Below are 26,556 nucleotides of genomic sequence, written 5' to 3'. Positions count from 1 at the left end.
GACTCTTTTGACCTTCCTGTTTTTCGGTCCTCGCATGATGGATACACTTTTTCTCTGAACATTTTGTGAAGATTTATCAAACAGTGCCAAAGATACAACTAAGTCAAAATATGCTTATGTACATATTACATTTCCATAGAAAAAGCATATTTTGATAAATATACATATATATATATATATATATATATATATATATATATATATATATATATATATATATATATATATATATAAAACCTACTGGCAATCGCCAGTAGGTAGTTATAATTAGGACCATTTTTTCCATAGACTGAGCATTTTTTGTTTTGTTAATAACTTTGGCGCTGAATAATGAATCTTCACGAAATTTAAAAAACGTACTCTTTGGTCGGTTCAGTTGTAGTGTTGAAAGTTTCGGGGTGATCTGTCAAGGGGGGGGGGGCTACAAAATGGGAGGCCCCAAAAAAATTTTCCTCATTTTACGTCAATGGGATTTTTGAAATTATTGGACACAACTACAGCCCGAACCGCTGAACAGAATTACACCAAATTTGGCAGAAAGCTAGGTCTTGGTCCAGAAAGCATGCCTTTTGTGATTTGGTATAAATCCCTTCAGTAGTTTTAGAGAAATTATAGTTTAAATAATGTAGATATATAGGGATATATAGGGACCCAAATCATCAACGCATACAACTGTCCCATTCTGATATCTGATTGCCTGCCAAACGTAAAGCAGGAAGTGCTGCCAGCAATCTTGGGACTCTGATTCAGCTGACTCTGAGAAAAAAATGTGTGAATAAGAAAAGGGGCCAGGGTAGGGACACCCTGACCCATTATCTCTGGTGCTGGGGAACAAGAAGGACCCCGCATGGGCTCAAAAGCATTTCTTTTAAATGTCAGAAAAATGTGTGGATCCGGATCCGCTGACTTTTCTGACCTTTTTAAAAAAGGAAAAGAAAATAGGAGCATTTTCCCACCCTTTTCTATTAATTTGCCCCCTGTGGGCAAGGTACAGGTGGATTGGGAGCTTTAATAAATGAGGGAGGTGCTCCAAGCACTTCTATTGGCCCCAGGGGCCACCACCACCTCAGGGCAATCAGAATACAAAATGTGGGGAGGCCACGTGGCCACCCGTGCCCCAGGGACCACCAACTCCCCAGGGCAGAAGAATGGTTTCATGGGGGAGGCCCACTGGCCTCTCCCAGAGCTCTAGGGCCCACCACCTCACCAGGGCAAAATAACAAGTTTGTGCGTGGGGGCGTGCCGGCCCCCCTGCAGCCTCGTAAACTGCCATCTCCCTGGGCCTTACATTGAGTATTATGCCGGCAGTGCACGCCCCCCCACAACCCCAAGGACTGCAACCTCCCTAGAGCTATTTACTTAAATTAAGGGGGGTATACAGCCCCCCCAAAAGCCCTGGGACTTCCACCTCCCTGGGAGTGCAATAAAAGAATGAAGGTGGTCCATTGCAGACCCCAAGTGAGGGAACGACCACCTCCCTGGGGCAAATTAAACTTTGGGGGGGCCACAGATGGCCCCGACGACTGTCACCCGCCAGGGTGGATTCATGCTATGTTCTGTGTCGCCCACCCCCAGGACATAGCTGTTTGCTCTGACTTGGAGGAGTTTTGACAGTTCTCGCTAAGTCAGAGCAAACACTTCACGTTCTGCAAGTGGGAGCTCTCAATAAACAGCTCTCACTGGCAGAAAGATACGTTTTCATCTGTTTCCCTGAATGCAAATATGCGTGGAGGGAAACAGCTGAAAACATTGTTCCCAAAATCTGAGGCTTGAATGTCATAGCTAAGTATGGACAAAGCACAGTAAGGAGTAACCTCTGGCATAGTGGTAAAGGTCTCGGACACGCACATTCAAGTTTAAGGCTTCTAGTCTAGGTGAGTCTGCAATCATTTGCTCCTTTAGTTTCTTTTCAGCTCTAAATATTGAAGTTACATACTGAAATGGGGTCTCATTAACTGACAAAAATAAATTCTTCTCAATTTGTCCAGAAATTATTCAGTATATGTATATAATTTATCAAAGCCTGGATCGCTCTCTCTCTCAATCTCACACTTTCTCTCTTTCTCTCTCTCTCTCAGGTTTGGATTGTTAGAGGGGGTTGGCTGTAGGGGCTGATCGCAGGACAGGCCCGGCGGCCAATCCCAGGCCACACGGTCAAGGGCTGTGTGCAGTGCAAGGGTAGATGGTTATCGGAGGTTGGTCACAGAGCCTTGATTAATATATAGTAATGAAAATTGACTATTGCCAAAGTTGGCAGGACAGGACGGCAGGATACCCAACATATCAATTACGGCCATTATTACCATCATTACATGAGAGCGGCCAACATAATGGCTAAAAGTAGGCCAGTCACTATCATAATACCGCAATCATGGCTGCCAGTATGCCACAGTTAAACCAAGAGTGCCCAAAATATGTCCGGGATGACCATTTTTATGCCATTACTAATGTTATGCTATGAATGGACACAGTTGTGCTAGAGATGAATCCCTTATGATTGGAGGCAACTGACACTTGACTTTGACATCAATCGTAACTTCAAGGGTGCAGCACTGTTTAATATGGAGGGAAACCATGTTACACAGGCACACATAAATGTGCACAAATGCATACACGCACACACAGACAAATACACTTGAGGCTCTTAGATGTGTCAGATCTGGTTCCATATACCTTGCTCTCCTCAGCTCTTGGCCTGAGCAATCTTCAATATACACAGACCCTTTAATTGAGATATTAGGCTCAGCTTCACTTCTGAAAGCTACTTCCAGGGTACTGGTGAGTTGCCAGTAGCTCACAAGATTCTCATTGGAGTCTTCTGGCGTACATTTTAGTGTGTGGCTGGGTGTGTTAGTGTATGCATTAGTGTGTGGTTGGGTGTGTTAGTGTATGCATTAGTGTGTTCCTGGGTGTGTTAGTGTATGCATTAGTGTGTGCTTTGATTGTTTTAGTGTATGCATCAGTGTCTGGATGGATGTGTTAGTGTATGCATCAGTGGGCCCCTGGGTGTGTCAGTGTATTGATTAGTGTGTACCTGGGTGTATTGATTAGTGTGTGCCTGGGTGTGTCAGTGTAGGCATTATTGTGTGCCTGGGTATGTCAGTCTATGCATAATTGTGTGCCTGGGTGAGATAATCTATGCATCTGTGGGGGCAAGGGTGTGTTAGTGTATGCATCAGTGTGTGCTGGGTCTGTTAGTGTATGTATTAGTGTGTGCCTGAGTGCGTCAGTGTATACAGTAATGTGTCCCTAGGTTTGTTAGCCTATGCATTAGTGTGTGCCTGGGTATGTCAGTGTATGCATAATTGTATGCATGGATGTGGTAGTGCATCATCTGTGGGTGCCTGGGTATGTTAGTGTATATATTAGTGTGTGCCTGCAGGTGGTAGTGTATGTATCAGTGCCTGCCTGGGTGTGTCAGTGTATACATGAGTGTGTGCCTGGGTGTGTTAGTGTATGTATTAGTGTGTGGCTGGATGTGTCAGTGTATGTATGAGTGTCTGCCTGGATGTGTTAGTGCATGTGTCAGTGTGTGCTTGAGTGTGTCAGGATATACGTCAGTGTGTGTCTCGGTGTGTCAGTGTATGCACTAGTGTGTGCCTGGATATATCAGCCTATGCATGTGTGTGTGCCTGGGTGTGATAGTGTATGCATCAGTGGGAGGCTGGGTGTGTCAGTGTATGCATGAGTGTGTGCCTGGGTGTGTTGGGGTATGTGTTAGTGTGCCTGGGTGTGTCCGTGTATGCATCAGGATCTGCCTGGATGTGTTAGTGTATGCGCCAATGTGTGAATGGGTGTGTCTTTATGTGTACCTGGAAATAGCCATCTATCCATGAGTGTGTGCCTAGGTGTGTTAGTGTATGCATCAGTGGGTGCCTGTATATGTAAGTATACGCATCAGTGTCTGCCTAGATGTGTTAGTGTATGCATCAGTGTGTGCCTGGGTCTGTCAGTGTATATATCAGTGAATGCGTAGGTGTGACAGTGTGTGTGTCAATATGTTCCCCCGTATTAAAATGTATGCATCAATATGAACCTGTCTTTGTCAGTGTATGCATCAATGTGTGCTTGAGTAAGTCAGAGTATGCACCAGTGTGTGTCTCAGCAAAGTGACATCAAATTACATGGGAGTTGTTCACCATGCCCTTTTGTGAGCATTAGTTAGTGGCAAAACATGTAAAGTGTTCTCTCTGCAAGAAGACCCTCTCCAGGAGTATCTCAAACAAATATCCATATGGCACCACAAGTATGTTGACACATCTGAAGAGATATAACTCCAACCACTGTTGAAAAAGAAAAAGAGCTTATATATGATTTAGTATTACATTTACAGTATTCCAGAAACAGAACAGTGCACATTATTTCAGCTGAAACAGTATATAACATAATAGTAAAACATTTTATTTCTGTTCACAGCTTTTATACTTTTACTACTGAAATGTTGCTTTGTATAAAGAATCATCATTGAACAGTGGGGAAAAACAATTGTATAGATTGTAGAAATAAAAACCCAAACTGCACAATATATCACTACAAATAAGATAAGTAACCATATGCATTGAACTCACAGCAAACACTTAGGCTCTGATTATGACCCTGGTGGTGAGTAATAAAGTGGTGGTCATACCACCAACAGGCTGGGGGTAACTATTGCCTAATTATGACCATGGCGGTGATAACTCCCATGGACAGCCAATGTACCACACCAACAGCCAGGACGGACACAACACTCACCATGGCGGTAGCCGCCAACAGCCAGACGGAAGACAAAGTACCGCCCACAATATTTTGAGCCTGCAATATGCCACCTTTTCTGGGGTGGTACCAATGCCATCAAAAGCCTGGTGGAAATGCATCACAGAAGAGAAAGGACTCACCATCGGAGACAGAGGGAATAACAACCCGAAACCCGAAGCTGAACTGCAAGATTTCCCAATGATCTTCTATGTTATGGTCCACCTCGAACACCAACGCTGACGAAGACAGCAATGGTGAGTACAGCCACCTGACACACAAGGGAGGGAGGGAGGAAAACGAGAGTGACACACACATGCATGACACACAACATTCACATACACACCATACACACAACCAGCTGCCCACTAAAAATAATTAGTCCCCGAAAAAAAGCAGAATAATGCAAGGACAACAGGAATGGATGAAAGTGATTGTAATCAAATCAACATCTAAATAACTTATTCAATTTGTCAATGAAACAGATATGGACACATGTACACAAAAAGACAACGCCCAGTCCAATGTTCAAAGGGCCCACATGGCCACAGGGCACAGTCAAAGGCCCAACTCGAATTCTGACCTCAACCGGATAGTATTCTGCAGGGCATCAGTTTGGAAATGGGCAGGGACCTCAGGGGGAGGAGGGGCACCTCAGCCAGATTCAGCAACAACCCACAGGTTCTGGAGGGGGCTCTGTGCCCATTGCTCTGAACTGGGGAGTGCAGGGTCACAGTATTTCAGGTGGGTGACATTCCCACTGGTTCTGGAGGTGGCAACTTGACCATTGCGCTGTCCCGGGGAGTGCAAGGCCATAGTCTCTGGAGTGGGTGACCTTCCCACTACTTCTGGAGAGGGCAACATGTCCATTGCTCTGTCCTGGGGAGTGTAAGGTCACACTCTCTGGAGTGGGTGACATTCAAACTGGTTCTGGAGGGGGCAACTTTCCCATTGCTCTGTCCTGGGGAGTGCAAGGCCACAGTTTCTGGAGTGGGTGACATTCCCACTGGTTCTGGAGGGGGCAACTTGCCCATTGCTCTGTACTGTGGAATGAAAGGCCACAGTCTCCGGAGAGAGTGACATTCCCACTGGTTCTGGAGGGAGCGACTTGCCCTTTTACCTGTCCTGGGGAGTGCAGGGCCACAGTCTCTGGAGTGAGTGACTTTCCCACTGGTTCTAGAGGGGGCAACTTGCCCATTGCTCTGTCCTGGGGAGTGCAAGGCCACAGTCTCTCAGGTGGGTGACATTCCCACTGGCTCTGGAGGGGGTAACCTGCACGTTTCTCTGTCCTGGGGAGTACAAGGTCACAGTCTCTCAGGTGCGTAACATTCCCACTAGTTCTGGGGAGGGCAACTTGCCCATTGCTCTGTCCTGGGGAGTGCAAGGCCACAGTCTCTGGAGTGGGTGACTTTTCCACTGGTTCTGACGGGGGTAACCTGCCCGTATCTCTGTCCTGGGGAGTACAAGGTCACAGTCTCTCAGGTGCGGAACATTCAAACTGGTTCTGGAGGGGGCACCTTGCCAATTGCTCTGTCCTGGGGAGTGCAAGGCCACGGTCTCTGGAGTGGGTGACTTTCCCACTGGTTGTGAAGGGGGCAACTTGCCCATTACTCTGTCCTGGGGAGTGGAAGGCGAAAGTCTCTGGAGTGAGGTACTTTCCCACTGGTTCTGGAGGGGGCAACTTGCCCATTTCTCTCTCCTGGGCAGTGCAAGGCCATAGTCTCTGGAGTGGGTGACAGTCCCACTACTTCTGGAGGGGGCAACATGTCCATTGCTCTGTCCTGGGGAGTGTAAGGCCACACTCTCTGGAGTGGGTGACATTCAAACTGGTTCTGGAGGGGGCAACTTGCCCATTGCTCTGTCCTGGGGAGTGCAAGGCCACAGTTTCTGGAGTGGGAGACATTCCCACTGGTTCTGGAGGGGGCAACTTGCCCATGGGTCTGTCCTGTGGAATGAGAAGCCACAGTCTCTGGAGAGGGTGACATTCCTACTGGTTCTGGAGGGGGCGACTTGCCCGTTGACCTGTCCTGGGGAGTGCAGGGCCACAGTCTCTGGAGTGAGTGACTTTTCCACTGGTTCTGGAGGGGACAACTTGCCCATTGCTCTATCCTGGGGAGTGCAAGGCCTCAGTCTCTCAGGTGGGTGACATTCGCACTGATGCTGCAGGTGGCAATTTCCCCATTGCTCTGTCCTGGGGAGTGCAAGGCCACAGTCTCTGGAATGGGTGATTTTCCCACTGGTTCTGGAGGGGGCAACTTGCCTATTGCTCTGTCCTGGGGAGTGCAAGGCCACAGTCTCTCAGGTGCGTGACATTCCCAATGGCTCTGGAGGGGGCACCTTGCCAATTGCTCTGTCCTGGGGAGTGCAAGGTCACAGTCTCTGCAGTGGGACACTTTCCCACTGGTTGTGAAGGGGGCAACTTGCCCATTACTCTGTCCTGGGGAGTGGAAGGCGAAAGTCTCTGGAGTGAGGGACTTTCCCACTGGTTCTGGAGGGGGCAACTTGCCCATTTCTCTCTCCTTGGCAGTGCAAGGCCATAGTCTATGGAGTGGGTGACCTTCCCACTACTTCTGGAGGGGGCAACATGTCAATTGCTCTGTCCTGGGGAGTGTAAGGCCACACTCTCTGGAGTGGGTGACATTCAAACTGGTTCTGGAGGGGGCAACTTGCCCATTGCTCTGTCCTGGGGAGTGCAAGGCCACAGTTTCTGGAGTGGGTGACTTTCCCACTGGTACTGGAGGGGGCAACTTGCCCATTGCTCTGTCCTGTGGAATGAAAAGCCACAGTCTCTGGAGAGGGTGAAATTCCCACTGGTTCTGGAGGGGGCGACTTGCCCGTTGACCTGTCCTGGTGAGTGCAAGGCCACAGTCTCTCAGGTGGGTGGCATTCCCACTGATTCCGCAGGGGGCAATTTCCCCATTGCTCTGTCCTGGGGAGTGCAAGGCCACAGTCTCTGGAATGGGTGATTTTCCCACTGGTTCTGGAGGGGGAAACTTGCCCATTGCTCTGTCCTGGGGAGTGCAAGGCCACAGTCTCTCAGGTGGGTGACATTCCCACTGGCTCTGGAGAGGGCAACTTGCCCATTGCTCTGTCCTGGGGAGTGCAAGGCCACAGTCTCTGGAGTGGGTGACTTTCCCACAGGTTCCGGAGGAGGCAACTTGTCCATTGCTATGTCCAAGGGGAGTGCAATGCCACAGTCTGTGGAGTGGGTGACTTTTCAACTGGTTCTGGAGGGGGCAATTTACCCAGTACTCTTCCCTGTGGAGTACAAGGCCACAGTCTCTCAGGTGGGTGACATTCCCACTGGTTCTGGAGGGGGCACCTTGACAATTGCTCTGTCCTGGGGAGTGCAAGGCCACGGTCTCTGGAGTGGGTGACTTTCCCACTGGTTCTGGAGGGGCAACTTGCCCATTACTCTGTCCTGGGGATTGGAAGGCCAAAGTCTCTCAGGTGGGTGACATTCCCACTGGTTCTGGAGGAGGCAATTTGCCCATTGCTCTGTCCTGGGGAGTGCAAAGCCACAGTCTATGGAGAGGGTGATTTTCCCACTGGTTCTGGAGGGGGCACTTGCCCGTTGCTCTGTCCTGGGGAGTGCATGGCCACAGTCTCTCAGGTGGGTGACATTTCCACTGGCTCTGGAGGGGGCAACTTGGCCATTGCTCTCTCCTGGGCAGTGCAAGGCCACAGTCTCTCAGGTGGGTGACATTCCCACTGGTTCTGGAGGAGGCAATTTGCCCATTGCTCTGTCCTGGGGAGTGCAAGGCCACAGTATATGGAGAGGGTGATTTTCCCACTGGTTCTGGAGGGGGCACTTGCCTGTTGCTCTGTCCTGGGGAGTGCATGGCCACAGTCTCTCAGGTGGGTGACATTTCCACTGGCTCTGGAGGGGGCAACTTGGCCATTGCTCTGTTCTGGGGACTGCAAGGCCACAGTCTCTCAGGTGGGTGACATTCCCACTGGTTCTGGAGGGGGCAACTTGCCCATTGCTCTTACATGTGGAGTGTAAAGCCACAGTCTCTGGAGTGGGAGACATTCCCACTGGTTCTGCAGAGGGGAACTTGCCTATTGCTCTGTCCTGGGGAGTGGAACACCACAATCTATAGAGTGAGTGACTTTCACGTTGGTTCTGGAGGGGGCAACTTGCCCATTGCTCTGTCCTGGGGAGTGCAAGGCCACAGTCTCTCAGGTGGGTGACATTCACACAGGTTCTGGAGGGGCAAAATGTCCATTGCTCTGTCCTGAGGAGTACAAGACTACAGTCTCTGGAATGGGTGATTTTCCCACTTGTTCTGGAGGGGACACTTGCCCATTGCTCTGTCCTGGGGAGTGCAAGGCCACAGTCTCTCAGGTGGGTGACATTCCCACTGGTTCTGGAGTGGGCAACTTGCCCATTGCTCTGTTCTGGGGAGTGCAAGGCCACAGTCTCTCAGCTAGGTGACATTCCCACTAATACTGGAGGGGGCACCTTGCCCATTTCTCTTTCATGTGGAGTGCAAGGCCACAGTCTCTGGAGTGGGTGACATTCCCACTGGTTCTGGAGGGGGCAACTTATCTATTGCTCTGTCCTGGGGAGTGCAACACCACAGTCTCTAGAGTGAGTGATTTTCCCACTAGTTCTGGAGGGGGCGACTTGCCCGTTGACCTGTCCTGGGGAGTGCAAGGCCACAGTATCTCAGGTGGGTGACATTCCCACTGATTCCGCAGGGGGCAACTTCCCCATTGATCTGTCCTGGGGAGTGCAACGCCACAGTCTCGGGAATGGGTGATTTTCCCACTTGTTCTGGAGGGGGAAACTTGCCCATTGCTGTGTCCTGGGGAGTGCAAGGCCACAGTCTCTGGAGTGAGTGACTTTTCCACTGGTTCTGGAGGGGACAACTTGCCCATTGCTCTGTCCTGTGGAGTGCAAGGCCACAGTCTCTGGAGTGGGTGACATTCCCACTGGCTCTGGAGGGGGCAACCTGCCCATTTCTCTGTCCTGGAGAGTACAAGGTCACAGTCTCTCAGGTGGGTGACATTCCCACTGGTTCTGCAGAGGGGAACTTGCCTATTGCTCTGTCCTGGGGAGTGGAACACCACAATCTATAGAGTGAGTGACTTTCACGTTGGTTCTGGAGGGGGCAACTTGCCCATTGCTCTGTCCTGGGGAGTGCAAGGCCACAGTCTCTCAGGTGGGTGACATTCACACAGGTTCTGGAGGGGGCAAAATGTCCATTGCTCTGTCCTGAGGAGTACAAGACTACAATCTCTGGAATGGGTGATTTTCCCACTTGTTCTGGAGGGGACACTTGCCCATTGCTCTGTCCTGGGGAGTGCAAGGCCACAGTCTCTCAGGTGGGTGACATTCCCACTGGTTCTGGAGTGGGCAACTTGCCCATTGCTCTGTTCTGGGGAGTGCAAGGCCACAGTCTCTCAGCTAGGTGACATTCCCACTAATACTGGAGGGGGCACCTTGCCCATTTCTCTTTCATGTGGAGTGCAAGGCCACAGTCTCTGGAGTGGGTGACATTCCCACTGGTTCTGGAGGGGGCAACTTATCTATTGCTCTGTCCTGGGGAGTGCAACACCACAGTCTCTAGAGTGAGTGATTTTCCCACTAGTTCTGGAGGGGGCGACTTGCCCGTTGACCTGTCCTGGGGAGTGCAAGGCCACAGTCTCTCAGGTGGGTGACATTCCCACTGATTCCGCAGGGGGCAACTTCCCCATTGATCTGTCCTGGGGAGTGCAACGCCACAGTCTCGGGAATGGGTGATTTTCCCACTTGTTCTGGAGGGGGAAACTTGCCCATTGCTGTGTCCTGGGGAGTGCAAGGCCACAGTCTCTGGAGTGAGTGACTTTTCCACTGGTTCTGGAGGGGACAACTTGCCCATTGCTCTGTCCTGTGGAGTGCAAGGCCACAGTCTCTGGAGTGGGTGACATTCCCACTGGCTCTGGAGGGGGCAACCTGCCCATTTCTCTGTCCTGGAGAGTACAAGGTCACAGTCTCTCAGGTGGGTGACATTCCCACTGGTTCTGGAGAGGGCAACTTGCCCATTGCTCTGTCCTGGGGAGTGCAAGGCCACAGTCTCTGGAGTGGGTGACTTTCCCACAGGTTCCGGAGGAGGCAACTTGTCCATTGCTATGTCCAAGTGGAGTGCAATGCCACAGTCTGTGGAGTGGGTGACTTTTCAGCTGGTTCTGGAGGGGGAAATTTACCCATTACTCTGACCTGTGGAGTACAAAGCCACAGTCTCTCAGGTGGGTGACATTCCCACTGGTTCTGGAGGGGGCACCTTGACAATTGCTCTGTCCTGGGGAGTGCAAGGCCACGGTCTCTGGAGTGGGTGACTTTCCCACTGGTTCTGGAGGGCAACTTGCCCATTACTCTGTCCTGGGGAGTGGAAGGCCAAAGTCTCTGGAGTGAGGGACTTTCCCACTGGTTCTGGAGGGGGCAACTTGCCCATTTCTATCTCCTGGGCAGTGCAAGGCCACAGTCTCTCAGGTGGGTGACATTCCCACTGGTTCTGGAGGAGGCAATTTGCCCATTGCTCTGTCCTGGGGAGTGCAAGGCCACAGTCTATGGAGAGGGTGATTTTCCCACCGGTTCTGGAGGGGGCACTTGCCCGTTGCTCTGTCCTGGGGAGTGCATGGCCACAGTCTCTAAGGTGGGTGACATTTCCACTGGCTCTGGAGGGGGCAACTTGCCCATTGCTCTGTTCTGGGGAGTGCAAGGCCACACTCTCAGGTGGGTGACATTCCCACTGGTTCTGGAGGGGGCAACTTGCCCATTGCTCTTACATGTGGAGTGTAACGCCACAGTCTCTGGAGTGGGAGACATTCCCACTGGTTCTGCAGAGGGAGAACTTGCCTATTGCTCTGTCCTGGGGAGTGGAACACCACAGTCTATAGAGTGAGTGACTTTCCCACTGGTTCTGGAGGGGGCAACTTGCCCATTGCTCTTTCCTGGGAGTGCAAGGCCACAGTCTCTCAGGTGGGTGACATTCACACAGGTTCTGGAGGTGGCAATATGTCCATTGCTCTGTCCTGAGTAGTGCAAGACCACAGTCTCTGGAATGGGTGATTTTCCCACTTGTTCTGGAGGGGACACTTGCCCGTTGCTCTGTCCTGGGGAGTGCAAGGCCACAGTCTCTCAGGTGGGTGACATTCCCACTGGTTCTGGAGGGGGCAACTTGCCCATTGCTCTGTTCTGGGGAGTGCAAGGCCACAGTCTCTCAGGTGGGTGACATTCCCACTAATTTTGGAGGGGGCACCTTGCCCATTTCTCTTTCATGTGGAGTGCAAGGCCACAGTCTCTGGAGTGGGTGACATTCCCACTGGTTCTGGAGGGGGCAACTTATCTATTGGTCTGTCCTGGGGAGTGCAACACCACTGTCTCTAGAGTGAGTGATTTTCCCACTAGTTCTGGAGGGGGCAACCTGCCCATTGCTCTGTCCTGGGAAGTGCAAGGCCACCCTGGAGAGTTAGTTTGGCAGTACCCGAGCTCTATGCTGGAGCCCCGGGGATGCATGGAGTTGTCCCCCCATCCCAGAATGGTATTGGGGTGACAAATCCATTATCCTAGACATGTTACATGGCCATGTTCGGAGTTACCATTGTGACTCTACATATAGGTATTGACCTCTTTGTAGTTCACGCGTAAAATGGTGTCCCAACACTCACAAAGTCCGGGGAATTTGCCCTGAACGATGTGGGGGCACCTTGGCTAGTGCCAGGTGCACTCACACTAAGTAACTTTGCACCTAACCTTCAGTAAGTGAGGTTTAGACATATAGGTGACTTATAAGTTACTTAAGTGCAGTGTAAAATGGCTGTGATATAACGTCGACGTTATTTCACTCAGGCTGAAGTGGCAGTCTTATGTTAGAATTGTCTGAGCTCCCTATGGGTGGCAAAAGAAATGCTGCAGCCCCTTAAGGGTTCTCCTGGAACCCCAATACCCTGAGTACCTAGGTACCATATACTAGGGAATTAAAAGGGTGCTCCAGTGTGCCAATCAGAATTGGTAAAATTAGTCACTAGCCTGCAGTGACAATTTTAAAAGCAGAGAGAGCATAAACACTGAGGTTCTGGTTAGCAGAGCCTCAGTGATACAGTTAGGCATCAAACAGGGAACACATACAGGGAATACTTTATGAGCACTGGAGTCCTGGCCAGCAGGATCCCATTGACACTGACAAAAACAACATACATATAGGTAAAAAATGGGGGTAAAATGCCAGGCAAGGTGGTACTTTCCTACAGGAGTGAGGGACTTTCCCACTGGTTCCGGAAGGGGCAACTTGCCGTTTGCTCTGTCCTGGGGAGTACAAGGCCACAGTCTCTCAGGTGGTTGACATTCCCACTCGTTCTGGAGGGGGGCAACTTGCCCATTGCTCTGTCCTGATGAGTGCAAGACCACACTCTCTGGAGTGAGTAACATTCCTACTGGTACTGGAGGGGGCAATTTGCCCATTGCTCTGTCCTGGGCAGTGCAAGGCCACAGTCTACGGAGTGAGTGACTTTGCACTGGTTCTGGAGTGGGCAACTTGCGCATTGCTATGTCCTGGGGAGTACAAGACCACAACCTCTCAGGTGGGTAACATTCCCACTGGTTCTGGAGGGGGCACCTTACCCATTGCTCTTTTCTGGGGAGTGCAAGGCCACAGTATCTGGAGTGGGTGACATTCTAACCAGTTCCGGAGGGGGCACCTTGTCCATTGCCTGACCTGGGGAGTGCAAGGCCACAGTCTCTGGAGTGGGTGACTTTCCCACTGGTTCTGGAGGGGGTAACTTGTCCATTACTCTGTCCTGGGCAGTGCAAGGCCACAGTCTCTCAGGTTGGAGACATTCACACTGGTTCTGGAGGGGGCAACTTGCCCATTGCTCTGCCTTGGGGAGTGCAAGGCCGCAGTTTCTCAGGTGGGTGACATTCCCACTGGTTCTGGAGGGGGCAATTTGCCCATTGCTCTATCCTGGGGAGTGCAAGGCCACAGTCTCTGGAGTGGATGATTTTTCCACTGGTTCTGGAGGGGGCAACTTGCCCATTGCTCTCTCCTGGGGAGTGCAAGGCCACAGTCTCTCAGGTGGGCGACATCCCCACTCGTTCTGGAGGGGGCAACTTGCCCCTTGCTCTATCCTGGGGATTGCAAGGCCACAGTATCTGGAGTGGGTAACATTCCCACTGGTTCTGAGGGGGAAACTTGCCCTTTGCTCTGCCCTGGGCAGTACAAGACCACAGTCTCCTGAGTGAGTGACTTTCTACTGGTTCTGGAGGGGGCAACTTGCCCATTTCTATGTCCTGGTGAGTACAAGGCAACAGCCTCTCATGTGGGTGACATTGTCACGGATTCTGGAGGTGGCAACTTGCCCATTGCTCTGTCCTGGGGAGTGCAAGGCTACAGTCTCTGGAATGGGTGATTTTCCTACTGGTTCTAGAGGGGGCAACTTGCCCATTGCTCTTACTTGTGGAGAGCAAGGCCACAGTCTCTGGAGTGGGTAACACATTCCCACTGGTTCTGGAGGGGGCACCTTGCCTATTGCTCTGCCCTGGGGAGTGCAACACCACAGTCTCTGGAGTGAGGGACTTTCCCACTGCTTCTGGAGGGGGCAACTTGCCCATTGCTCTGTCCTGGGCAGTGCAAGGCCACAGTCTCTCAGGTGGATGACATTCCCACTGGTTCTGTAGGGGTCAATTTGCCCATTGCTCTGTTTTGGGGAGTGCATGGCCACAGACTCTCAGGTGGGTGACATTCGCTCTGGTTCTGGAGGGGGCAATTTGCTCATTGCTCTGTCCTGGGGAGTGCAAGGTCACAGTCTCTGGAATGGGTCATATTCACACTGGTTATTGAGGGGGAAACTTGCCCGTTGCTCTGTCCTGGGGTGTGCAAGGCCACAGTCTCTAAGGTGGATGACATTCCCACTGGTTCTGGAGGGGGCAACTTGCCCATTGCTCTTTCATGTGGAGTGCAAGTCCTCAATCTCTGGATTGGGTGACATTCCCACTGGTTCTGAAGGGGACAAATTGCCTATTGCCTTGTCCAGGGGAGTGCAACACCACAGTCTCTAGAGGGAGTGATTTCCCCACTGGTTCCGGAGGGGGAAACTTGCAAATTGCTCTGTCCTGGGGAGTGCAAGGCCACAGTCTCTGGAATGGATGATTTTCATACTGGTTCTAGAAGGGCCAACTTGCCCATTGCTCTTACTTGTGGAGTGCAAGGCCACAGTCTCTGGAGTGGGTCACATGCCCACTGGTTCTGGAGGGGGCAACTTACCTATTGCTCTGTCCTGGGGAGTACAACACCACAGTCTCTGGAGTGAGGGACTTTCCCACTGGTTCTGGAGGGGGCAACTTGCCTATTGCTCTGTCCTGGGCAGTGCAAGGCCACAGTTTCTCAGGTGAGTGACATTCCCACTGGTTCTGGAGGGGTCAATTTGCCCATTGCTCTGTTGTGGGGAGTGCAAGGCCACAGTCTCTCACTTGGGTGACATTCCCTCTGGTTCTGGAGGGGGCAACTTGCCCATTGCTCTGTTGTGGCGAGTGCAAGGCCACAGTCTCTCAGGTGGGTGACATTCCATCTGTTTCTGGATGGGGCAACTTGCCCATTGCTCTTACATGTGGAGTGCAAGGCCATAGTCTCTGGAGTGGGTAACATTGCCACTGATTCTGAAGGTGGCAACTTATCTATTGCTCTGTCCTGTGGAGTGCAACACCAGAGTCTCTAGAGTGAGAGACTTTCCCACTGGTTCTGGAGGGGGCAACTTGCCCATTGCTCTGTGCTGGGGAGTGCAAGGCCACGGTTTCTGGAGTGGGTGACTTTCTACTGGTTCTGGAGGGGGCAATTTGCCATTTGCTCTGTCCTGGAGAGGGCAATGCCATATTCTGTGGAGTGAGTGATTTTCCCACTGGTTCTGGAGGGGGCACTTGCCCGTTGCTCGGTCCTGGGGAGTGCAAGGACACAGTCTCTCAGGTGGGCAACATTCCCACTGGTTCTGGAGGGGGCAAATTGCCATTTGCTCTGTTCTGGGGAGTGCAAGGCCACAGTCTCCCAGGTGGATGACATTCCCACGTGTTCTGGAGGGGGCAACTTGCAAATTGCTCTTTCATGTGGACTGCAAGGCCACAGACTCTGGAGTGGGTGACATTCCCAATGGTTCTGGAAGGGGCAACTTGCCTATTGCTCTGTCCTGGGGAGTACAACACCACATTCTCTGGAGTGAGGGACTTTCCCATTGGTTCTGGAGGGGGCAACTTGCCTATTGCTCTGTCCTGGGCAGTGCAAGGCCACAGTTTCTCAGGTGGGTGACATTCCCACTGGTTCTGGAGGGGTCAATTTGCCCATTGCTCTGTTGTGGAGAGTGCAAGGCCACAGTCTCTCACGTGGGTGACATTCCCTCTGGTTCTGGAGGGGGCAAGTTGCCCATTGCTCTGTTGTGGCGAGTGCAAGTCCACAGTCTCTCAGGTGGGTGACATTCCATCTGTTTCTGGATGGGGCAACTTGCCCATTGCTCTTACATGTGGAGTGCAAGGCCATAGTCTCTGGAGTGGGTAACATTGCCACTGATTCTGAAGGTGGCAACTTATCTATTGCTCTGTCCTGTGGAGTGCAACACCACAGTCTCTAGAGTGAGAGACTTTCCCACTGGTTCTGGAGGGGGCAACTTGCCCATTGCTCTGTGCTGGGGAGTGCAAGGCCACGGTCTCTGGAGTGGGTGACTTTCTACTGGTTCTGGAGGGGGCAATTTGCCATTTGCTCTTTCCTGGAGAGGGCAATGCCATATTCTGTGGAGTGGGTAATTTTCCCACTGGTTCTGGAGGGGGCACTTGCCCATTGCTCTGTCCTGGGGAGTGCAAGGACACAGTCTCTTAGGTGGGCAACATTCCCACTGGTTCTGGAGGGGGCAAATTGCCCTTTGCTCTGTTCTGGGGAGTGCAAGGCCACAGTCTCTCAGGTGGATGACTTTCCCACATGTTCTGGAGGGGGCTACTTGCACATTGCTCTTTCATGTGGAGTGCAAGGCCACAGACTCTGGAGAGGGTGACATTCCCAATGGTTCTGGAAGGGGCAACTTGCCTATTGCTCTGTTATGGGGAGTGCAACACAACGGTCTCTAGAGTGAATGATTTTCCCACTGGTTCTAGAGTGGGCAACTTGCCCATTGCTCTGTCCTGGGGACTGCAATGCCACAGTATCTTAGGTGGGTGACATTCCCACTGGTTCTGAAGAGGCAATTTGCCCATTGCTCTGTCCTTGGGAGTGCAAGTCCACAGTCTCTGGAATGGGTGATTTTCTTACTGGTTCTAGAAGGGGCAACTTGCCCATTGCTCCTACTTGTGGAGTGCAAGTCCACAGTCTCTGGAGTGGGTGACATTCCCACTGGTTCGGGAGGTGGCATCTTGCCCATTGCTCTGTCCTGGTGAGTGCAAGGCCACAGTCTCTCACGTGGGTGACATTCCCACTGGTCCTGGAGGGGGAAATTTGCCCATTTCTCTGTCCTGGGGAGTGCAAGGACACAGTCTCTGGAGTGGGTGATTTTCCCACTGGTTGTGTAGTGGGCACTTGCCCATTGCTGTGTCCTGGGGAGTGCAAGGCCACAGTCGCTCAGGTGGGTGACATTCCCACCGGTTCTTGAGGGGGGAACTTACCCACTGCTCTGTTCTGGGGAGTGCAAGGCCACAGTCTCTCAGGTGGATGACATTCCCACTGGTTCTGGAGGGGGCAACCTGCCCCTTGCTCTTTCATGTGGACTGCAAGTTCACAGTCTCTGGAGTGGGTGACATTCCCGCTGGTTCTGGAGGAGGCAGCTTGCCTATTGCTCTGTCCTGGGGAGTGCAACACCACAGTCTCTAGAGTGAGTGATTTTCCCGCTGGTTCTGGAGGGGGCAACTTGCCAATTGCTCTGTCCTGGAGAGTGCAAGGCCACAACCTCTCAGGTGGGTAGCATTCCCACTGGTTCTGGAGGGAGCAATTTGCCCGTTGCTCTGTCCTGGGGAGTGCAAGGCCAAATGGCTCTGCAATGGGTGATTTTCCTATTGGTTCTAAAAGGGGCAACTTGCCCATGGCTCTTTCTTGTGGAGTCCAAGGCCACATTCACTGGAGTGGGTAACATTCACACTGGTTCTGGAGGGGGCAACTTGCCCATTGCTCTGTCCTCTGGAGTGCAATCCCACAGTCTCTGGAGTGGGTCACATTCCCACTGGTTCTGGAGGGGGCAATTTGCTGATTGCTCTGTCCTGTGATTACAAGGCCACAGGCACTGGAGTGAAGGACTTTCCCATTGGTTCTGGAGGGGGCAACTTGCCAATTGCTCTTAAATGTGTATTGCAAGACCATAGTCTCTGGAGTGGGTGACATTCCCATTAGTTCTGGAGGGGGCAACTTGCCCATTGCTCTGTCCTGGGAAGTGCAAGGCCACATTCTCTCAGGTCGGTGACATTCCCACTGGTTCTGGAGGAGGAAGTGTGCCCATTACTCTGTCCTGGGGCGTGCAAGGCCACAGTCTCTGGAATGGGTCACATTCGCACTGGTTCTGGAGGGGGCAACTTGCCTATTGCTCTGTCCTGGCTAGTGCAAGGCCACAGTCTTCGGATAGAGGGACATTCCCACAGGTTCTTCATGGCTTTCTCTGATTGTGAGAAGAGGATTTGGACCCACCACCCCCAGAGGATTGTTGTGGGCCTGATGAAGACTCAGAATGTTTTTTATCTTTGTCCCCACCCTTGTCAGAAGACTTCCATCCTTGTCACCCCCTGAATGAACTTTTCTGTTCACTCTTGTGCTGACCCATTTGTCTGCCTTCTTTCCCAATTCTTGGGGAGAGGTCAGATCTGAGTCTACCAACTACTGGTGCAACAAATCAGACACACAATTGTTCAAACTATGCTCTCTCAGGATTAGATTATACAGGCTTTCATGGTCAGTCACCTTACTGCCATGTAACCAACCCTCCAAGGCCTTCACTGAACAGTCTACAAAGTCTTTCCATTCTTGAGAGGACTCTTTTCTGGTGCCTCTGAACTTAATCCTGTATTGTTCAGTGGTTCAGCCAAATCCATCCTAGAGTGCATCCTTCAAAACTTTGTAATTGTTAGCATCACTTTCCCTGACAGTAAGGAGCCTATCCCTACCCTTACCAGTGAAAGATAGACACAAGATAGCAGCCCACTGCCTTTGAGGGACCAAATGTACCATACAGGCCCTCTCAAGTGCAGCAAACCACTTGTTAATGTTATCCCCCTCCTTGTAAGGGGGACTATCTTATGCAGGTTTCGGGAATCTTGCTCTCTAACAGGATTATTATCAAAAAGACTGCTGCTGACACCATGGGGAAGTAACCCCAACCTCTGCAACTTGCCTATTGCTCTGCCCTGGGGAGTGCAACACCACAGTCTCTGGAGTGAGGTACTTTCCCACTGCTTCTGGAGGGGGCAACTTGCCCATTGCTCTGTCCTGGGGAGTGCAAGGACACAGTCTCTGGAGTGGGTGATTTTCCCACTGGTTGTGTATTGGGCACTTGCCCATTGCTGTGTCCTGGGGAGTGCAAGACCACAGTCGCTCAGGTGGGTGACATTCCCACCGGTTCTGGAGGGGGGAACTTAACCATTGCTCTGTTCTGGGGAGTGCAAGGCCACAATCTCTCAGGTGGATGACATTCCCACTGGTTCTGGAGGGGGCAACTTGCCCCATGCTCTTTCATGTGGACTGCAAGTTCACAGTCTCTGGAGTGGGCGACATTCCCACTGGTTCTGGAGGAGGCAGCTTGCCTATTGCTCTGTCCTGGAGAATGCAAGGCCACAACCTCTCAGGTGGGTAGCATTCCCACTGGTTCTGGAGGGAGCAATTTGCCCGTTGCTCTGTCCTGGGGAGTGCAAGGCCAAATGGCTCTGCAATGGGTGATTTTGCTATTGGATCTAAAGGGGGCAACTTGCCCATTGCTCTTACTTGTGGAGTCCAAGGCCACATTTACTGGAGTGGGTGACATTCCCACTGGTTCTGGAGGGGGCAACTTGCCCATTGCTCTGTCCTCTGGAGTGCAAGCCCACAGTCTCTCACGTGGGTGACATTCCCACTTGTTCTGGAGGGGGCAATTTGCCCATTGCTCTGTCCTGGAGAGTGCAAGGACACAGTCTCTGGAGTGGGTGAAATTCCCATTGGTTCTGGAGGGGGCAACTTGCCCATTGCTCTGTCCTGGGCAGTGCAAGGCCACAGTCTCTCAGGTTGAAGAACCAGAACCTTATGGGCCTGGCGGCGCAGGGTACGCCTAAAATCTCCTTGGATTCACCTGCCTCAACTAACAGAGACACGGGACACTCTGTCAGGCGTAAAAGATCAGATTTTATTAGCTGCAGCTAGTACAGTTGTCCAAGAAGTACACAAGGTATGTTCTCAGGAGACTGCCACTTTACTTTGTGGCGCACAATCTTATATACCGTATAAAAACCATTTATTAACTACATACACTCCCAGAACACATAGAAAGGAGCCAGTAAGAATAATATAAAGATAGAACAGAGCCAATAGAAATGTCGGAAAACAAGACAGCACCAATAGAAGGAATTGGAAAACAGAGTATCAAGTGACTTAAGGTTGCCTCCCCTCCAGCTGTGTTTGTCACCCCTCCCTTGAACTAATTCATTAACCGATCCACAACGAAGTTGCATGTGGTGTGATAAGTTTGTGTGCGTTTGGAAGACAGTTGTGAAATGAGAGAATACTAGCAAAGGACAGCGAAGGCCAGACGATAAGATAAGATCGGCGGAGAATAGTGTGAGCCTACAGATAGTTGAAACAAGGATTAGAAAACCAGACAGGGATTAGTGTACTCGGTCAGACCTTAATACCAGCCTTGTAAAGATAGAGGCAGAAGGCTGTTTTGAACACCATGTTGCAGAATAAGCAGAAAAGGCAGAATGGACTTCGTTCGCTGTGCTGCCTGAGTGAAGGCAACATAAAATGGCGGCGGGCCACAAAATGGCGGGTCGATACGATCGTATTAAAAATCGAATTTCCTCAGACCCTCCTTTTGCCAGAACTCAGGCAAGATACACAAACTCATGTTAATCTGAGTCGATGTCTATGGCCATGAGGTTATCAAGCTGTTGCTGTACCATCATTTTGATATTCTCTGCTCTTTGTGACTTGGGTTTGGGAATACATGCAGTAGCACATAGGTTGCAGATGGCAGGACCGCAGTGCATACAAAGACAACAAGAGAATATAAAAGCTAAAATTACTCCAAAGAATGTCAATACCTTCCAACCCCATTTGGACAGTAATTCCCAAAACCACTCTGAAAAGGACCAATCTCCTTCGTCCTGATGAATCGACTCGGAGATTATGTGTAACTTAGAGATAGCTTGGTATACTGTCGGAGCGTCATTAGGTATGAAAATACAGCAACTTGATCCGATCAATTTGCATACTCCACCACGGTCCGCAAGAACAAAGTCTAAGGCAACACGGTTCTACAAGGTCATAAGACGATCAGCCTGTAGTTCAGCTGTAATGTTACTTAAAGCTCCTACAGTGATGTCTATGGTGGTTTCTACGACACGAACCAATTGCCTTATATTTCTGCTGTTGGCCATTGGACCCCAGAAGGGAAGAAATCCTTTGAGGAAATCTCCTCCCTCTTGTCCTGCTGTGTCTTTCGAATCCACAATCCCTCTGCCATATCTATTTTTATGATGGTTCGCAGGAGCGGTGTATGTAGGGGGAAGAAGAAAGGCTATATAACAAGTACCAGAGAAATCAGCTGGCAACCATGTATAAGCCCTATCGTGGCAAACGAAGTATGTACCTTGAGATGGTACTAACGGCAGTGAATTCAGGGCTGAATAAACATATGTATGGGAACATAAACTTTCTCTTTGTCCGGTGTTTGGAGTTCTACCATTTATTTGCAGACAGAAATTTCCTTGTTGGGGTATGACCCGTATCGGAGGAGATTTTCCTTGCTTAACCTTATCATTGAGGCTGGAAATGTAATTAGTTATGTTCCAATTGGTATATGCTTTTCTTTCATCTATGGAAGCTTCACTTTTTTCCATGATTCTAGCCATAGCTACCATTCCCTTTATCAATAAACTATGACTGAAATCTGAACCAACACTATGTGAACTGACAGGTTGTTTAATTTTACTTTGATATGCATTATTGAAAATGACAAAATAAGCCCAAGCGGAACCTTCATAGGAGAATGGAAGAACTAAATATGGCATTCCTTTTTCTACCGTATGTGGTATGAGTCCACACACCCAACAGTCAGTTGTATTGATCACTAACTGATGTTGATGTAACAACTGGACGAAGGAATTGTTAAAGTATTCAGTTCTTCTGTTGAGTTCATGCTGGGGAAGAGTGTGAAATAGGTGCGGAGAGATAGTAGAAGAAGATGTAAAGGTAGGAGAAGAGACAACTTTTTGCTGCAGAGTAATAATGATCCAGTTTACAGATGCCAAAAGAATACACGACAATATAATGACGCATAGAGCAATACTACAACGACTATATATTTCTTTACAATTATTCTTTACATTTTTACTTTCTCTTTTATCTAATGTAGCCTCCATCTTTCTAAGTGGATGCTCACGGCAATCTTCCTCAATCACTGTAGTCACGATTATCTACCGTCCTATGACACTGTGAGGTCCTGCAGGCCTATTGCCACTTACTCAGGTCGTAACTAAGACTCCTACCGTGACCCTGCAACCGGGATAGAGTACTACATAGGAGAGAAATTTACAAGTTCTTTGGTCTTGGTCTCAAATTATAGCGTTCCTGTCCAGAGGCAGTCTGGTTTTGAAACAATGTTCCTGGATTTGTCGTGTTCAAGCGACGATGCGATGGTATTGCTTCTTGAAGGATGTCGTCGTCCTCTTTCTCAGAAAGTGTTCCAATTAGACGCGCATCACTGAATGGTACAAATTGCGGAACTTTCTCACTTTCAGAGTCACTGATGCCTCTACGGACCCACTGATCGAAAGGCAAGGGCAAAGGCACTTTCTTGCAGTGCACGGCATGCACCCAGTTTTTCTTTCCTTCGACTTTAACTGCTGTTCTTGTGGTCAAAAGAACCAGGCGTGGCTCTCTCCATCTGGGCTCCAAATTTCTCTGTCGTTGGAAATTTTTCGTGCAGACCCAGTCACCTGGTCGGATGGAATGACCTGGGTCTGTGGAAGCCTCTGGTAGAGCACTCTGAACCTGTTGATGAAGAACACGCAATTTAGTTGTAAGGTCATGCAAGTAGTCAATCAACATCGGGTATGGCAAGTCTGAGTATTTCTTAGGGCGAGGAACTCCCCATACATTAGCTGGGCGACCAAATATCACTTCGTAAGGGCTAAGCCCCAAACGAGAGTGTACTGCTGTTCTGGTGGACAGAAGAGCCAATGGTAAAGCATCAGGCCAATTAAGTCCTGTGCTAGCTTGCACCTTAGCAATTTTAAGCTTCAAGGTTCCATTGTAGCATTCTACTAAACCAGCCGACTGTGGGTGATTCGCCGCGTGGAACTTCTGTTTTATGCCAAGACCTGCACAAACTTTTTGCATGACTTGACCCACAAATTCGCTCCCATTGTCACTCCAGACAATGCGCGGCAAACCAAACCTAGGGAAGAATTCTTTCAAAAGTATTTTGGCAGTTGATAAAGCAGTATTGTCCTTCAGAGGGTAGGCTTCTACCCATCTAGAAAAAGCACATACTACCACCAGAACATATTTGAGGTTGTTGCATCGTTCCATGTGAATATAATCGATCTGCAACACCTCAAATGGATATGTTGGAGGAGCAAAATGACCTGCTGGAGTTGGGGTTCCCTTTCCCGGATTGTACATCAAGCAAACAATACAATGTTTTACTACATTATTTGCACACTTTGGGATCCCCTCATTTTGCCACACTGGAGCCAGAAGTTTACATATTCCTTTTGCACTTAGGTGAGCTGGACCATGTGCCATAGTAACTACAGGTAGTACATAAGCATCTGGTAACAGCCAACGTTGATGTTCTGATAATTCAACCCAACATCCCATCTCATCTAACATTCCTGTACTTTCCTTCCACTTTCTCAACTCATTCTCCGTAGCCTCTCCTTGAATTGATTTCACACTCTCTACTGTATCTTCACACATTCCCTTTTCTCTTACGCAGTTTGGGGGACCTGCAACATACATTCGACTTGTGTTGTCTCTGGCTGTCTTTTTCGCTACCTCATCTGCAAATGCATTTCCTCGACCAACATCGTCCACAATCTTTTTGTGTGCACTACACTTCACGATCGCTATCTGAGTAGGCATTGTAAGTGACTCAAGAAGTTCAGTCACTAATTGACCATGTTGTATCTTAGTACCATGGGAAGTAAAGAATCCTCTTTCCTTCCATAAACGCCCAAAGTTAAACGCTACACCAAAAGCGTATTGGCTATCAGTGTACACGTTTACTCTTTTTCCTTTGGATAACACACACGCTCTAGTTAAGGCTATCAATTCAGCTGCCTGAGCTGAATTATGTCTAATGCGTGCTGTCTCCACAATCGTATGCAAAGTAGTAATAGCGTAGGCTGAAACTGTATCTCCATTCGGGAGCTTGAAACAAGAACCATCTACCCATAGTGTTCCATCTGGATTCACTAATGGCGTGTCTTTTAGGTCAATTCTACCCTTAGTCTCTTCTTCAGTACGGAGAAAACAATCATGCTGTTCAGAGACATCTCTCTCTTCTGGAAGAGGCAACAAAGTAGCTGGATTCAGGGTATTACATCGTTTGATGTGTATGTGACTAGCCAAAAGCGTCAGCTCATATCCGGACAACCGAGCACTCGTAAGATGCTGCGTTTTTGTCCTATTTAGTAAAGTATCCACTGCATGTGGCACCATAACAATGAGAGTATTATCTAGCACTACTCCAGCAGACTGTCGAATAGAAATTGCTGCTGCCGCTGTCGCCTTAAGACAACTAGGCAATGCTTTAGCTACTGGATCTAACGTAGCTGAGAAATATGCGCATGGTCGCTGTTGATCTCCAAAACGCTGCGTTAAGACTGACAATGCACAACCCTCTCTTTCGTGGACATAGAGCGTAAAGGGCTTACTGTAATCAGGAGTACCCAATACAGGAGCAGAACACAAAGCAATACGCAAATCAGTAAAACTCTTCTGACATTCGTCAGTCCACGGAAGAGGCTGAGGCGTATCTTTTAAAGTTAGCGCCAACAGCGGTTTAGCCAATAAAGAGAAACTCGGAATCCACTGTCTACAATAAGAAGTAATGCCCAAAAAAAGCACGTACCTCTCTTTGTGTGGATGGCACTGACATTTGTGCAATTGCCTGAATTCGTTCGGGGGTCAATCGTCGTCCCTCCTTTGACAAGAGATGACCCAAATAAGTCACCTCGCGACAGACATATTGTAATTTAGAAGGAGAAACCTTGTGATTCAGATCAAACAAATGACGCAACAGTGCAACGGTCACGTTTTTGCAAATCTCCTCTGAATCAGCAGCAACTAATAAGTCATCCATGTACTGAATGAGAGCGGCACCGGACGGTAAGGAAAAGGCATCAAGATGACATTTTAGAGCTTGACTGTAAATAGAGGGACTTTCACAATAACCTTGAGGTGCGCGTTTAAACCGGAAGCTTCGGCCTCCGAGGGAAAAACCAAAAATATCTCTACTCTCTTCGGCGATGGGAATACTAAAGAAAGCATTCTTTAGATCAATAACTGAAAACCAAGTCGCTGTAGAAGGTATCATCGTCAACAGAGCAGTGATATCTGGGACTACAGGAAACTGCGGTACGACAATCTTGTTTACCTCCCGAAGATCAATTACAAAACGATAAACAGGAGGCTGAGAAGGATCAGTGCGTTTAAGAACCGGAAGAACAGGACTGTTACATGTATTTCCTCTCGTTTCCTCAACCACACCCTTCTGAATCAAATCATGGACAATTTCCAGAAGTGCTTTCTCACCTTCAGTAGAGATTCTGTATTGCGGAATACGTGGCATTTCAGCATTGGGCTTAAGAGTAACAACATAAGGTGGGATCTCAAGACAACCAACGTCATTCGGACCCGTAGCCCAAAGCGTTTCGGGAAGAGAAAGCAATTCAGGTGGGAATTGATCTTTTGATAAGTACATTGGACTAGTCATTTTCTGTCCTAGAGTGAGGTATACACCAGAGGGTGAACAATATATCGTAGCATGCATTCTTTTTAATAGATCTAAACCCAACAGATTTTCACCACAACCATTCGTCAGAAGAAGCGGAGCTTCTAAATCATAAGGGCCTATTGAAACAGGCAAAGGGCAAGAAACTGGATTGCGAACAGGGGCGCCAGAAAATCCTACAGATACATTCGTTAAGCCAGACAAAGGTGCGCCAGGGAGTTTAGAATGAATGATAGAGCTTCTCATGGCACCAGTATCTAAAAGAAATGGCTCTGAAACACCCATTGTAGTGACATTAACATAAGGTCCATTCTGATCCACTGGAATTGACGTAACCCCCTTACTTTGTCCATGGCTGTCCTATTCAAAATGAAGACTTTCATTCCCTCCTTCAATATACTGATCCTCACTGTAATACTGTGTAGACCTAACATTTTGCTGGTCAAAGTAATTTCCGGAATTTGGAGGAACAAAAGAACGCTGCTCTTGGGTTAACACACCTCGACCTCTACCTCTATTTGCTGACTGAAGACCACCACGACCTCGTGAAGCAGATGTTGCTCCATTACGCTGCAACAATGCCGGACAATTGTTCTTAAAATGACCTTCCTCCCTACAATAAGCACATTGATTGGGACCTAGCAAAGGTCTTGGAATGAATGGTTCAGGCTTTTGATA

Source organism: Pleurodeles waltl, chromosome 4_2 (assembly GCF_031143425.1).
Source record: "Pleurodeles waltl isolate 20211129_DDA chromosome 4_2, aPleWal1.hap1.20221129, whole genome shotgun sequence".
Lineage (NCBI taxonomy): Eukaryota > Metazoa > Chordata > Amphibia > Caudata > Salamandridae > Pleurodeles > Pleurodeles waltl.
Note: the sequence above shows the minus strand (reverse complement) of the source record.